The sequence below is a fragment of the Caretta caretta genome, chromosome 1 (genome assembly GCF_965140235.1).
Source record: "Caretta caretta isolate rCarCar2 chromosome 1, rCarCar1.hap1, whole genome shotgun sequence".
Classification (NCBI taxonomy): Eukaryota; Metazoa; Chordata; order Testudines; family Cheloniidae; genus Caretta; species Caretta caretta.
In genome coordinates, this window is record NC_134206.1 from 209,456,119 (window position 1) to 209,468,908 (window position 12,790).

At 45.3% G+C, this 12,790-nt stretch overlaps 1 protein-coding gene across 1 annotated transcript in view; it reads right to left on the reverse strand.

Moving 5' to 3' along the window:
• TBX15 (T-box transcription factor 15) overlaps positions 1-12,790 on the reverse strand; it is a 133,743-nt gene that overhangs the window by 8,893 nt on the left and 112,060 nt on the right. The gene's annotated exons all lie outside the window — the stretch shown is intronic.

A 12,790-nucleotide genomic window follows, 5' to 3' on the forward strand; every position in this document is an offset into this window, starting at 1 on the left:
TCTCTGTGGGCTGTTAGATCCAGTGAGCTTCTAGGACACCCCAGAGGAGAAACTGTCTAGCAGCAAGAATAGTTCACTGACCACTACAACAATCATTTGGACACAACCATTGATATACTGGCCACAAAATGGCCACTGCCCCAATGAAGTATATCAAACAAAGAATGGATGCAAATAATGAACACTTGTGGCACCCCTCTGCGTCTGATATTGAAATATGCAAGGAAATCCTGCAGTTTTGCTGCTAAGATTAATCAAATCTGAGATAGTCTCATCAGCACCAAAGAAACCAACCCAAGACAACGACCTGTGGCCCTTCCACCATTCTTGATAGAGTTCGGTCCAGTCCAGCAGAGACCCTGGAAACTCTAGGCCAGTACATGCTAAGCAGATCCCTGCCTCCAGGCTTACTGCTAAGCAAGATTTTTGAATTGTGGGGAAAAAATATACTAGTACTATCCCAAGCCCAATACACAAACCAAGCTCCGCTCATACTGAAATGAGATGCCATTCACAGTAGATTGTGCAATTCTTCATAATATGACTATCCCTTTTCTCCCTTGTGTGATTTGATTAGCAGTGAAACTGATAACATTTAAATTCTGTAATAAGGATTCAGAGTTAACACCAGCGGTTCACCTGGAGACTCTGGTCAACTCAGGGGCCTCAGGTAATTTTATAGAGCGGGATGTGGCTAAGGCCCACGGGATCCCTGCAGTGTGTAAGAATTCTCTGGATCTGGCGGAAACCATTTCTGGGTTGCTCCTAGCCTTGGTGCTGGTCATCCACTAGACCACCCATTAGCAGTAATTACTCTTCTGGGGCACTGGGACCCTCTTCAGTTCAGGTTGATTCAGGGTCCCCCATGCTCTGGTCATCCTCGGAATGCTCTGGCTTGTTGCTTATGACCTCCCACAAACGGCAGCCTCCAATGGTCAGCTGTACCCTTGAGCTTTTTACTAGTGCAAGCTCACCCCAGTGGAGCAAAACTATGGCTCAGATCAGCCTTTGAGGAATGGCAGCATCTCCTGGAGGGTGCCAGCTTCCTATCCATGTCCTCACCAACCACAAGAACCTTGAATTTCTGAAGATGGTTCAGCACCTAAGTCGGCGCTGGTCCTGCTTCTTCACACAAATCGACTCCATGGTGACCTACCGCCCCGAGACCAGGCATGGGAGGGCAGATGCTTTATCACAAAAGACTGACAAAGGTGGCGCATTTTATGCCACGTTGCAGTCTCCCCACTGCCCAGGAAACAGTCCATTGTTTGAAGACAACGTCTTTCGCCTTCATGGACTGCCCACAAGTGTAATATCTCACCAAGGGTTCCAGTTAGTTTCCTGCTTTTGCTGGGAATTTTTGCATCTACTTGGCACCGAACTTTACACCTCGACAGCTTACCACCCTAGTATCAATGGCCAGGCAGAGAGAGTGAATCAGGTCTTGGAGTAACATCTATGCTGCTTCCTAAATTACCACCAGGTCAATTGGCTGGCACTCATTCCCCAGGCAGAATTTTCCTACAAGTCCACGCATGCCATCACCCACCAGACCCCTTTCTTCACAAATGCCCACTGTTGCTGACCTCACTGCACACATCCACTAAGAACATCAAGAACTCAGGCACTGGTTAGCACAGACTTACACGGCATTCAAGTGCTGACTGACACTGTCAGCTAACCCTTAACTTCAAGGTACGGGATAAGCTTTGGCAATATGTCCAAAACCCTTGCTCCCATCTGTCTATCCGAAAATTGGACCACAAATACTTGGGGACCTTTTGCAATCATGGAACAACTTAACCTGGTAGCCTTTCAACGGCAGCTGTAAGAATCCCTCAAGGTCCACCTTGTGTTCTCTCTACTGAAATCTTTCACTGAGAATCCCTTCCCACAACGCACTACTCCTCCCCCTCTGCCGATAACCAAACAGGGCAAAGAGCAAAACATGGGCCAACAGATTCTAGAATCCCACCAAGCCTGGGGAAGACTCCAATATCTGATTGACTGGGCGGGATATGGCGTTCATGGGAAACCATGGAACACATTCATGCCCCAGACCGCCTGAGCACCTTCCACCAGACCTACCCCAAGAAACCTGGCCCAGGGTCTCCTGGGAGGTGACCCAGAAGGGAGAGGGGTGCTGTCAGGCACCAGACCAGCTAGGAGCAGCTGCTGGCCTTCTCCCTGACTAACTGCACTGCTAGGCAACCAATGAGCCCAGCTGCACTGCCTCAGAACTCTCCTAAGGGCCACAGCCCCTGATTGGCTGCTGGTGTAGCAGTCCTGCTTATAAGCCTGGCCCCCACAGCTGGTCAGTGACTGCTCAGCACACACCACGCCTGCAGCTGCGCTTGCCCTTCCTCCAGCCCTTCTTCCAGTCTCTGCTCCAGCCCCTGCTCCCCTCTGGCTTTGACCCCCAGCTCTGCCTCTGGTTTATGACCCTGGATGACCCTCAGGTTCTGACATTCAGCTTCCATCTCTCCAGTACTGATCCATGGCTCTGCCTCTAGTTTACAACTCTGGTTTACCCTCTCCAGCTCTGGCATTTGGTCTCTGCCCCTCCGGTACTGACCCTCAACTCATTTCCTGGACTCCACCCGTCCTGGATCCAGCAGGCCAAACTCTCACCTTCACCACTAGGCCTGATCGCTCACGGCCTGGTCAGCAATAGTATTGCACTGCACTACACTGGTTACATTTAAGTCACATATGGAAGGTTATCTTAACTTTTAATTATGAAATTATATATTCTGGAGCACCATACTGCAGCCTCCCCAAAAAGCAATAGTTTGTCAAGCTACCAGAAGGTGGCCCAGTTTGTCCTCATTTAAAGGAAGCAATGCTGGCCATATGAAGTATACAATAGTCTGACTTGCACTTAGGAAACCAGCACTTCATTCCAATAACTCTGCCAACAATTGCCCTGTTTCTAACATCTCTTTCTAGGGCAAACTAGTCAAGATGATAATGGAGACCAAACCCTAACATCTGACTGCTCCAATTATCCTAGACCACACACAAGTTCTAAATCTATTTCAAGCTCCCAGACCTAATCTTGAAGGCTATTAATGGGCTGTGGCATGGGAGAGAGATAGTCTCTCCACCTGTGACACAGAAGACAGCTGAGATCAATGGGGATGCTGCAGTTAATGGGGATCAGGAGCAGATGGTACAGTGTTCTCAGCAGAGGCCCATTTCAGAGCAAAGATATTCCATTTGAAAGGAATGGTGCCTTAAAATTCATTGTTTGGAATTAAAATTTTGAATTTTTATGGATTTTTAATGTGAAAATAGCTCTTTAGTGGACAAGTGAACTTTGAGGGGTACAACATAGTTGGAACACCATTTCACATGAATATTTTGCCAGCTTTGCGATTCTGCTCAGGAGGAAATCTCTCCCAGCAAGTAGAGTAATGCACAATTGGCTGGGTGCATTAATTTTTACATGTTGCACAGTTTGTTTGATTTGATATGAAGCATCAGGTACTCATCATTACCACAATGCTGGTGAGATATGGGATTTACTGGTCCAATCCAGTTTGTTTAATCCTATGTTCTTACAATTATTGTTAAAGATCGGCTCATCTTAGTGTTTTGTGGGGACCAGACTAGTATAGAGGAGCCAGCAACAGCTCTTTCAATGTTGAAAAGTGACATAATCCAGAGTTATTGGAACTCTTATTTTATTTATTATTTGTTTTATGTTCTTTGTTAGAGTCAAGAAACCAAGCCACGTATTTTTTAATAATGAGAATCTGGCTCAGGTTCAGTCTAAATTTCAAAAAATATATTCCTATTAAAGAGTTTAATAGATTCTTGGCTTTCCCCCCATCTCTTTGCCATATGCATTCAATAATCCCAAGTTTTTTTTCCCCTGGTAATAAGTAGATTTCAGTGATGGTAACATCATGCTTCAAAAGTTCAGCTGGATGGAGATCTGTTGTCATTGTGGCAAACTCCACTTACTGAAAAACTGGGACTCATTTGGACTCTCTGCTGCTCAGGAAACATTCTGTGCTCAGCCCTGAAAGACATACTGGTTCTTGGACAGAAGCAGCATGCCCCTCACTGGGAGGTCCATGTGGTGACCTCTAAAGCACCAGTCCTGCACAGGCTTCCACATGCGCTTAGCTTTCCTAGTGAGTAGTCCCAATGAAGTCAGTCAGACACATGTGTTTGCGGTATCATTTGTGTGATTTCAAATGCAAACAGAAACCTGTTATTTCTTTAAACTACAGTGTTGCTCAGTCCTTGAGTAGCGTAATGGAATCCACTGCACTAGATGTTTGATTCTGGGCAATGTCACTGTGGGCTCTGCTCTCAAAAAAGCAAACAATTAATTTATATAAAGGCATTATAATATTTACTGTATACAATTCTCCATCCCATTTTGGAGTGGGATGGAGAATTGTATACAGTAAATATTATAATGCCTTTATATAAATTAATGGTGCGGACCCATCCAAATACAGTCAGCAGTACTGGTCACCCCAAAAAAGTTCTTGAAGAATTAGAAGCGATGGAGAGAAGTGCAATGAAAAGGATCCAGGGCCTGGAAAAATTTTCATATTAAAAGAGATTGAAAAGATTGGGATTGTATAATTTACAAAAGAGAAGACTAAGAGGGGAGATAATAAAAATTTATAAAATAATGAATGCTATAGAGGAGATAGATCAGCAGCTTCGGTTCTCCCTGTCTCATAACACAACAAGGAGACATTAAGTTAAAAGTGGCAAATTCAAAACAGACAAATGGAAACACTTTTTCACACAATGTATGATTAATCTGTGGACCTCACTGGCACATAAAGTTGTTGAGGATCTGCTAGGTTAAATAGCCCTGTAGTACCAAGTATTTTCTCCCCGTGAAGGAACCTCAGGAAGGTCTGTAATCAAGTCACCTCTCAATCTTCTTTATGATAAGCTAAGCCTCTCACTATAAGGCATTTTCTTCAGATCTCGGACCACTTTTGTGGTTCTTTCCCGAACACTTTCCAATTTGTCAACAGTCTTTTTAAAACGTAGACACCGGAACTGGATGCAGTATTCCAGCATTGGTCTCACGAATGCCATATAGAGAGGTAAGATCACCTCCCTACTGCTACATGTGACTCCAAGGATCACATTATCCCTTTTTGCCACAGCACTCCATTGGGAGCTCATGTTCAGGTGTTTGTCCAGTACGACCCCTAAATCCTTTTCAGAGTCACTGCTTTCCAGGATATAGCCCTCCCCCACCCCTGGTATAGGTGTGGCCTACATTTGTTGTTCCTAGATGTATGACCTTGCAATTGGCTATATTAAAATACATTTTGTTTTAATAGGCCCATGGTACCAAGGGATCCAGATAGCTCTGTAGGACTTCCCTGTCCTCATCAGTATTTAGCCCTCTTCCAAACATTGTGTCATTTGCAAATTTTATCAGCAGTGATTTTATGTTTACTTCCAGGTCATTGATAAAAATGTTGACTAGCATCAGGCCTAGAACTGATCCCAGTAGCACCCTGTAAGAAACACAATGATTTCCCCATTGACTACTACTTTTTGGAGTCTGTCAGTTATCCAGTCCTGAATCCATTTAACATGTGCTTTATTAATATTGTATAGGGTTAATTTTTTCATCAGAATGTCATACAAGTCAAAAGCCTTACAAAAGTCTAAGTATATTACATCTACACAGCACTTTTTATACTTTATCAAACAAACTTGTAATCTCATCAAAGAATGAAACCAGATTTTTTTGACAAGATCTATTTTGGAAAGGGTCTCTGGCCTGGATCCCCAACGCCTTCTAGAAAAATCACAGGAATAACACTGCAATCCCCAAAGCCTGAGATAGGTGCATAGGCTCCTTACTCAATGAATAGGGAGACAAAACACCTAGGAATGGGATCCACAAAAGCCAGCACTCTAGGTGGTGAGCTGCCTAAGCTTGCCAATGGGAGATGCCACTGAGAGAGGTGTGTCCTGAACTGCTCCCCTCTGACAGAGATAGCCGTCTAAATCCAGGTTGCAGGGAGCACCTATTTTTGCTCATGATCCACAGATAGGAACCCATCTCAGGGAGGAGTATAAAAATATTGCTCGGGGATGCAGGAGTGAAATCAGGAAGGCCAAATCACACCTGGAGTTGCAGCTAGCAAGAGATGTTAAGAGTAACAAGAAGGATTTCTTCAGGTATGTTAGCAACAAGAAGAAAGTCAAGGAAAGTGTGGGCCCCTCACTGAATGAGGGAGGCAACCTAGTGACAGAGGATGTGGAAAAAGCTAATGTACTCAATGCTTTTTTTGCCTCTGTCTTCACGAACAAGGTCAGCTCCCAGACTGCTGCACTGGGCAGCACACCATGGGGAGGAAGTGGCCAGCCCTCTGTGGAGAAAGAAGTGGTTCGGGCCTATTTAGAAAAGCTGGATGAGCACAAGTCCATGGGGCCGGATGCGCTGCATCCGAGAGTGCTATAGGAGTTGGCGGATATGATTGCAGAGCCATTAGCCATTATCTTTGAAAACTCATGGCGATCGGGGGAGGTCCCGGATGACTGGAAAAAGGCTAATGTAGTGCCTATCTTTAAAAAAGGGAAGGAGGAGGATCTGGGGAACTACAGGCCAGTCAGCCTCACCTCAGTCCCCGGAAAAATCATGGAGCAGGTGCTCAAGGAATCAATTCTGAAGCACTTAGAGGAGAGGAAAGTGATCAGGAACAGTCAGCATGGATTCACCAAGGGCAAGTCATGCCTGACTAATCTAATTGCCTTCTATGACGAGATAACTGGTTCTGTGGATGAAGGGAAAGCAGTGGACGTGTTGTTCCTTGACTTTAGTAAAGCTTTTGACATGGTCTCCCACAGTATTCTTGCCAGCAAGTTAAAGAAGTATGGCCTGGATGAATGGACGATAAGGTGGATAGAAAGCTGGCTAGATTGTCGGGCTCAACGGGTAGTGATCAATGGCTCCATGTCTAGTTGGCAGCCGGTATCAAGTGGAGTGCCCCAAGGGTCGGTCCTGGGGCCGGTTTTGTTCAATATCTTCATAAATGATCTGGAGGATGGTATGGATTGCACCCTCAGCAAGTTTGCAGATGACACTAAACTGGGAGGAGAGGTAGATACGCTGGAGGGTACAGATAGGATACAGAGGGACCTAGACAAATTGGAGGATTGGGTCAAAAGAAATCTGATGAGGTTCAACAAGGACAAGTGCAGAGTCCTGCACTTAGGACGGAAGAATCCAATGCACTGCTACAGACTAGGGACCGAATGGCTAGGCAGCAGTTCTGCAGAAAAGGACCTAGGGGTTACAGTGGACGAGAAGCTGGATATGAGTCAACAGTGTGCCCTTGTTGCCAAGAAGGCCAATGGCATTTTGGGATATATAAGTAGGGGCATTGCCAGAAGATCAAGGGACGTGATCGTTCCCCTCTATTCGACACTGGTGAGGCCTCATCTGGAGTACTGTGTCCAGTTTTGGGCCCCACACTACAAGAAGGATGTGGAAAAATTGGAAAGAGTCCAGCGGAGGGCAACAAAAATGATTAGTGGACTGGAACACATGACTTATAAGGAGAGGCTGAGGGAACTGGGGATGTTTAGTCTATGGAAAAGAAGAATGAGGGGGGATTTGATAGCTGCTTTCAGCTACCTGAAAGGGGGTTCCAAAGAGGATGGATCTAGACTGTTCTCAGTGGTGGCAGATGACAGAACAAGGAGTAATGGTCTCAAGTTGCAGTGGGGGAGATTTAGGTTGGATATTAGGAAAAACTTTTTCACGAGGAGGGTGGTGAAACACTGGAATGCGTTACCTAGGGAGGTGGTGGAATCTCCTTCCTTAGAAGTTTTTAAGGTAAGGCTTGACAAAGCCCTGGCTGGGATGATTTAATTGGGGATCGGTCTTGCTTTGAGCAGGGGGTTGGACTAGATGACCTCCTGAGGTCCCTTCCAACCCTGATATTCTATGATTCTATGATTCTATGATCTCCTGGTACCTAAGCAGTTTCTTGTCAGAAGGACTTAGGCACCTGCCTCATTCCACACAAAACAGCCAGAGGAGGAGGAAGTGGATGCAGTGTTGCCCCCCTCCATAACCTTTAGCTCAGTAGTTAGAGCACTCACCTGGGATGTCAAACACCCATGTGCAATTCCCCCATCTGCCAGAGGGGGCAAAAGGATTTGAATTGGGGTCTCCTACTTCTCAGGTAAGTGCTCTAATTATTGAGCTATGGGATATTCTGGTGTGGGGCTCCCTCAGTCTCTCCTGTTGAAGCTGTTCCATTGCGGATAAATACTTAAAAGAGACATTGGGCAGAAGAGAGAGCGCAAGAGAGCCTGGTGGCTGGGCACCCACCTTGGAGGTGGGAAACTCAGGGTCCAGTCTCCCAGATCTAATGACTCTTTCATCATTTACACAAAGTGGAACAACTTTAACAGGAGAGAGTCACAGCCTGAGAGCACCCTATATTAGAATTTTCCCAATCCCGTAGCTTAGTGGTTAGAGAACTCAGAGATGTGGGAGATCCCTGCTCAAATCTTTTCTCCCTCTCTGCCTGAGGGAGGAATTGAGTGCAGGTTTCCTACTTCTCAGCTGAGTGTTCTGGTACCTAGTAACAGGTGATACAGTGGGCACAGGCAGCACCACCACCTCCTCCTCTGGCTGCATTTTGAATTGTGCCCAAACTCTTAGAGATGCTCAAAGGCCGCCTACTGGAATGGGCCTCTCAGGCAAGAGGGGTGGATGAATGCCTATCCTACCCCACAACATGGATCACTCTGGTGGGAGATAGGTGTCCAAACACTGAGATGGAGGTAGCACTGCACATAGAATCATAGAATATCAGGGTTGGAAGGGACCTCAGGAGGTCATCTAGTCCAACCCCCTGCTCAAAGCAGGACCAATCCCCAATTTTTGCCCCAGATCCCTAAATGGCCCCCTCAAGGATTGAACTCGCAACCCTGGGTTTAGCAGGCCAATGCTCAAACCACTGAGCTATCCCTCTCCCCGACATGGGCAGAGGCAGAACCTAGGCGCCAAGGGAATTCGTGTGCCAAGTGAGTTTAGGCACCTACAGGGTTGGGCAGCAGCTAAGCAGGATTTTCGCGGATTGCAGTGGAGTCTAAAACCAGGAATTAGGGGCCAAAGTACATTTGTGGATCTGGGGCTCTGAGGTTCTAGACACCATTGCCGTCACAAGAGGAAATAAGCAAATGAGAAGTTAGAAATCACACTGCAGAACTATAAAATCCATTTTTTAAGAGGACAGGCAAGCAGTGATGTTCCAGATGCAGGTAGCGTCTCATATGCTAGTTTAGACCAATTGGGAATACTATTTTTAAGGGGTTTTATGCTACCCTTAACATATCTGCTGATTTTGCCCCATCGTTGCTTTTCCTATGCTCTGGAAATCATGACTCTTAACTTTACTGAGCAGTAAGTGTGTGTTGCCCGGAAACCTTACATATTAAAATCCACTATCAGAATAGATGGGCAGGGTTCTTGGTTAACAGAATTCTGTGGTTTGTATTGCGGTGTAATGGTGTAGAACAGCCATGGCACTTGGAGTAACAGGAAGACTCTGTGCCTGACCTTCATTCCTAACAGGAAGCAGATCCTGCAACAGCCACACTTTATTGCAATCACAGTTCTTACAACACTCCTTCCACCTTCCTGGACGTTGACAGCTCAGCATTCTTGACTTTACACGCCATAGCAGAAAGTGTACATTTCACTGGTGTCACAAAGGGCCCCATCCCAAAACAGGCACTTACATTGCATGCAAAACGTGCAGCTGTGGGAAGTAAATGGATTCCTGCAATTTGTCAGTCTCTCTCACAGATGCCATACAATCACCCATTTGAAGAGGCAACTGCACGCTCTGTGCACAATTTATGTGCACATTTATTAAAATAATGCCCTAAACTTTCCAAATCTTAGATCTCAAGGTGTATAACAGAACTGCATTCAGCCCAAAATTTTCACCCTTGGGGCCTAAAGTTAGGCACCTACATCCATATTTAGCCCCCTAAATTATCAGGCTGGCTGATCTTCAGAAGGGCTGAGCCCAAACAGCTCCTACTGAAATCAAGGATGCTAAACAGTAACCATGGACTTACCTGTCACAACATTTACAAAACCCAAGTGGTTAATAGCAAGGAAGTAAATAGTTAAGGACATCATGTGGCTTGCTCAGCAGAAGTCCGAGAGGTGGCTTTAAACCCTGGGTCCAGCAACTGGGTCCTGCAGTCTGATCTATTTGTGCTAGCTGCCCATGGCCCTCTGGGTCTGTTCCAGCTGCTGGGGATCAAACAGATTCACAGATGCCACAGCCAGGCCCCCTATCCCACAGGCTAGGGAGAGAGGGGTGAAGAAACCTCGGAGGCTCTATGCCACTTGAGGATTCCCTTTGGTAAGGTGAATCTTTAGGTAGTGGGATTCACCAGCTTTAGAGTTGCTTTGTGTTGCCAGCATAGTGCAAAGCAGACCTAATGCTCCAGAGAATCAGGACCTAACACCTTTAACATTTTCAATTTTGTTCAGACTTCGCATGATTCTTCAAAGTCTTCATGAGAGCCCCAAACCGGTCAAGGCTGACGAACATCAGTTATGTAGTTTTAAAGTTATTTAGATATAAGATTGGCAAATCAGGGGTCCCAAATGGGGACAACTTATTTAAGACCATCCTGAACCTAGTGGGCTGTAGAGCAGCTAGTGGTGGGCTGCAGGGAGCTGGCCAGTCAAATGGTGCTGGCTCTCTTCCTGGTTTTTCAGCTGCCAAATTGCATTAAAAGAAGCTAAAAATATATTAAATACTTTCCTTTCCTAACATTACTTCACCATGTAAGCAACTGCTGTAGTTGCTACTAGGATGTTATTTGATAACCAGTGGGAGGAGAAGTGAACAGTGCAATCACAAATAGGAAGCAGGTAGTCCAGCCAATCGACAGTGATGGGTGGGGGTGGGGGCAGGGAAGTTGCTTTAATGATCATGAGTAGAAGGGGAGGTGTCCATAAGGCAATCTTTTTATTAAAATGTGGTCCGTATAAAGAAAATGTTTTGGACTCCAGGCATTAAGCAGTCTTTAACTACATGTTCACAGGTTTTCTTAGACTTGGGTCTCTGAGGTTGTAGAAACACCCACTCTCTCTTATATTTGTACTATTTGAGAAATGGTTTGTGATCAGGAAATGAGCATGTATAAGGAGACTGACATTACTGCCAGATTCTGGCTCTGTGCCACTGGAAAGCTGGTGCAACAGGCTACCTGGGGATTACGCCGGTGCAACAGGAATTCCCAGGTGATGCAGAGCCAGAGTAGCACCTCTGTGCCAATGCCTCTTCTGACCCGGCCCCAGCAGTGTGCATTCCCTGGAGAAAGGGTATATGGCATCACTGCACCCAGACAATCCCTACCTATCGGAACAGCCCCTTTAGGCCATAAATAGCAAAGCATAACTAACAGCAGACTTCAAGATGCTCTAATTTATGCTGGGGCTAAGTCCGTTCCTGACCTAAGATCTTTGGACACTCTTTTTGGTCTTGTGCCAAGCACAAATCAGACTAGAGAAAGTGGCCCTAAGATTGTGCATTCAATCTCACCATTTGCATTTCTTTCCTTTTGGTTGCTTAACTGCACAACCTTAACATGAAAAGACAGGGGTTTTTTTGTTTGTTTGTTTGTTTTGCATTTATATCTGAATATAAAGGACCAGTTTGTGATACCTTTACTCACAGTGAATGGTACCTTTTACCATGAGTAGTCCACTGAAGTCAATTGTAAGAAACTACTCAATGTGAGATGAGGTATCACAATCTGGCCGAAAGCAATGAGAAACTTACATCACCACTGTATTCATAAAGGGGTTTTCACACTGCAGAAAACTTTTTTTAAGGGAGCAGTGATAAAGAAATGGCCATGGCTCCTTCTGTTCTGTATTTCTATTAGCTTGCAGGGAAATGAAGTCACATTCCTGTACTTGTCATATCACAGTCTGTTGCATGACAGAAGAGTCTGAGTTTTAATCCCGTGTGTTGCTAGTATTCTTATGCCACTGCAGAATCCAGTAAAGCCAGCCAGTAACAGCTATGTCTTCACTGCACACAAAAAATGGTGTGTTTTCACACTGAGATAGCTAACTCAAGATAGCTATGTCAGTGCAAAATCTGAGTGGAGACAAGGCACAGGAAGTTTTTACCTTGATGAAGCTAGAGATGAAAGCCCCATTTAACGCACCGAGAGATATGGCAAGCAGAAACTGTAGTAAGAAACAGTATGAAGAACCTGTGAAAAGGGTATGTCCGGTATACTGGACAATTTCCACAAGTACCACTTCAACACAAAGGATTTTCTTGAAAGTGAGACTGGGTTTCATATGACAGGTGGTGTGATTCTATTGGCATGTACATGATGATACAGGTTCATGGAATCTTCTGGTTCAGAAAAGGTCCCCAGAGGATCACGCAGTCCAGCCTTCTCCTTCCTCCCACCACATCAGAGCATGACTCAAATGGTAAACATGTAATAATGCCCTTTTCTTTCACCTTCTCCTCAAGCAGGCGTGTCTCCACCACTTCCCTTCTGTACTCTCCTCACATTTGCTAAACTAATGTATTTATCAGAGTAGTTCCCCACGTACCTGTGTTCCTCCTCATTCTAGCCCTTATATACCCCAGAGATCCAAGGGATACTCAAGTGGCTTCACCACATCTCCTAAATTATAAAACCTCCATATTTCTAGAGCTGGTTGCTTCTCTTTTCTGTTTTATATCTCTTCGTGGCAGTCAACAAACTCTGTGACTCA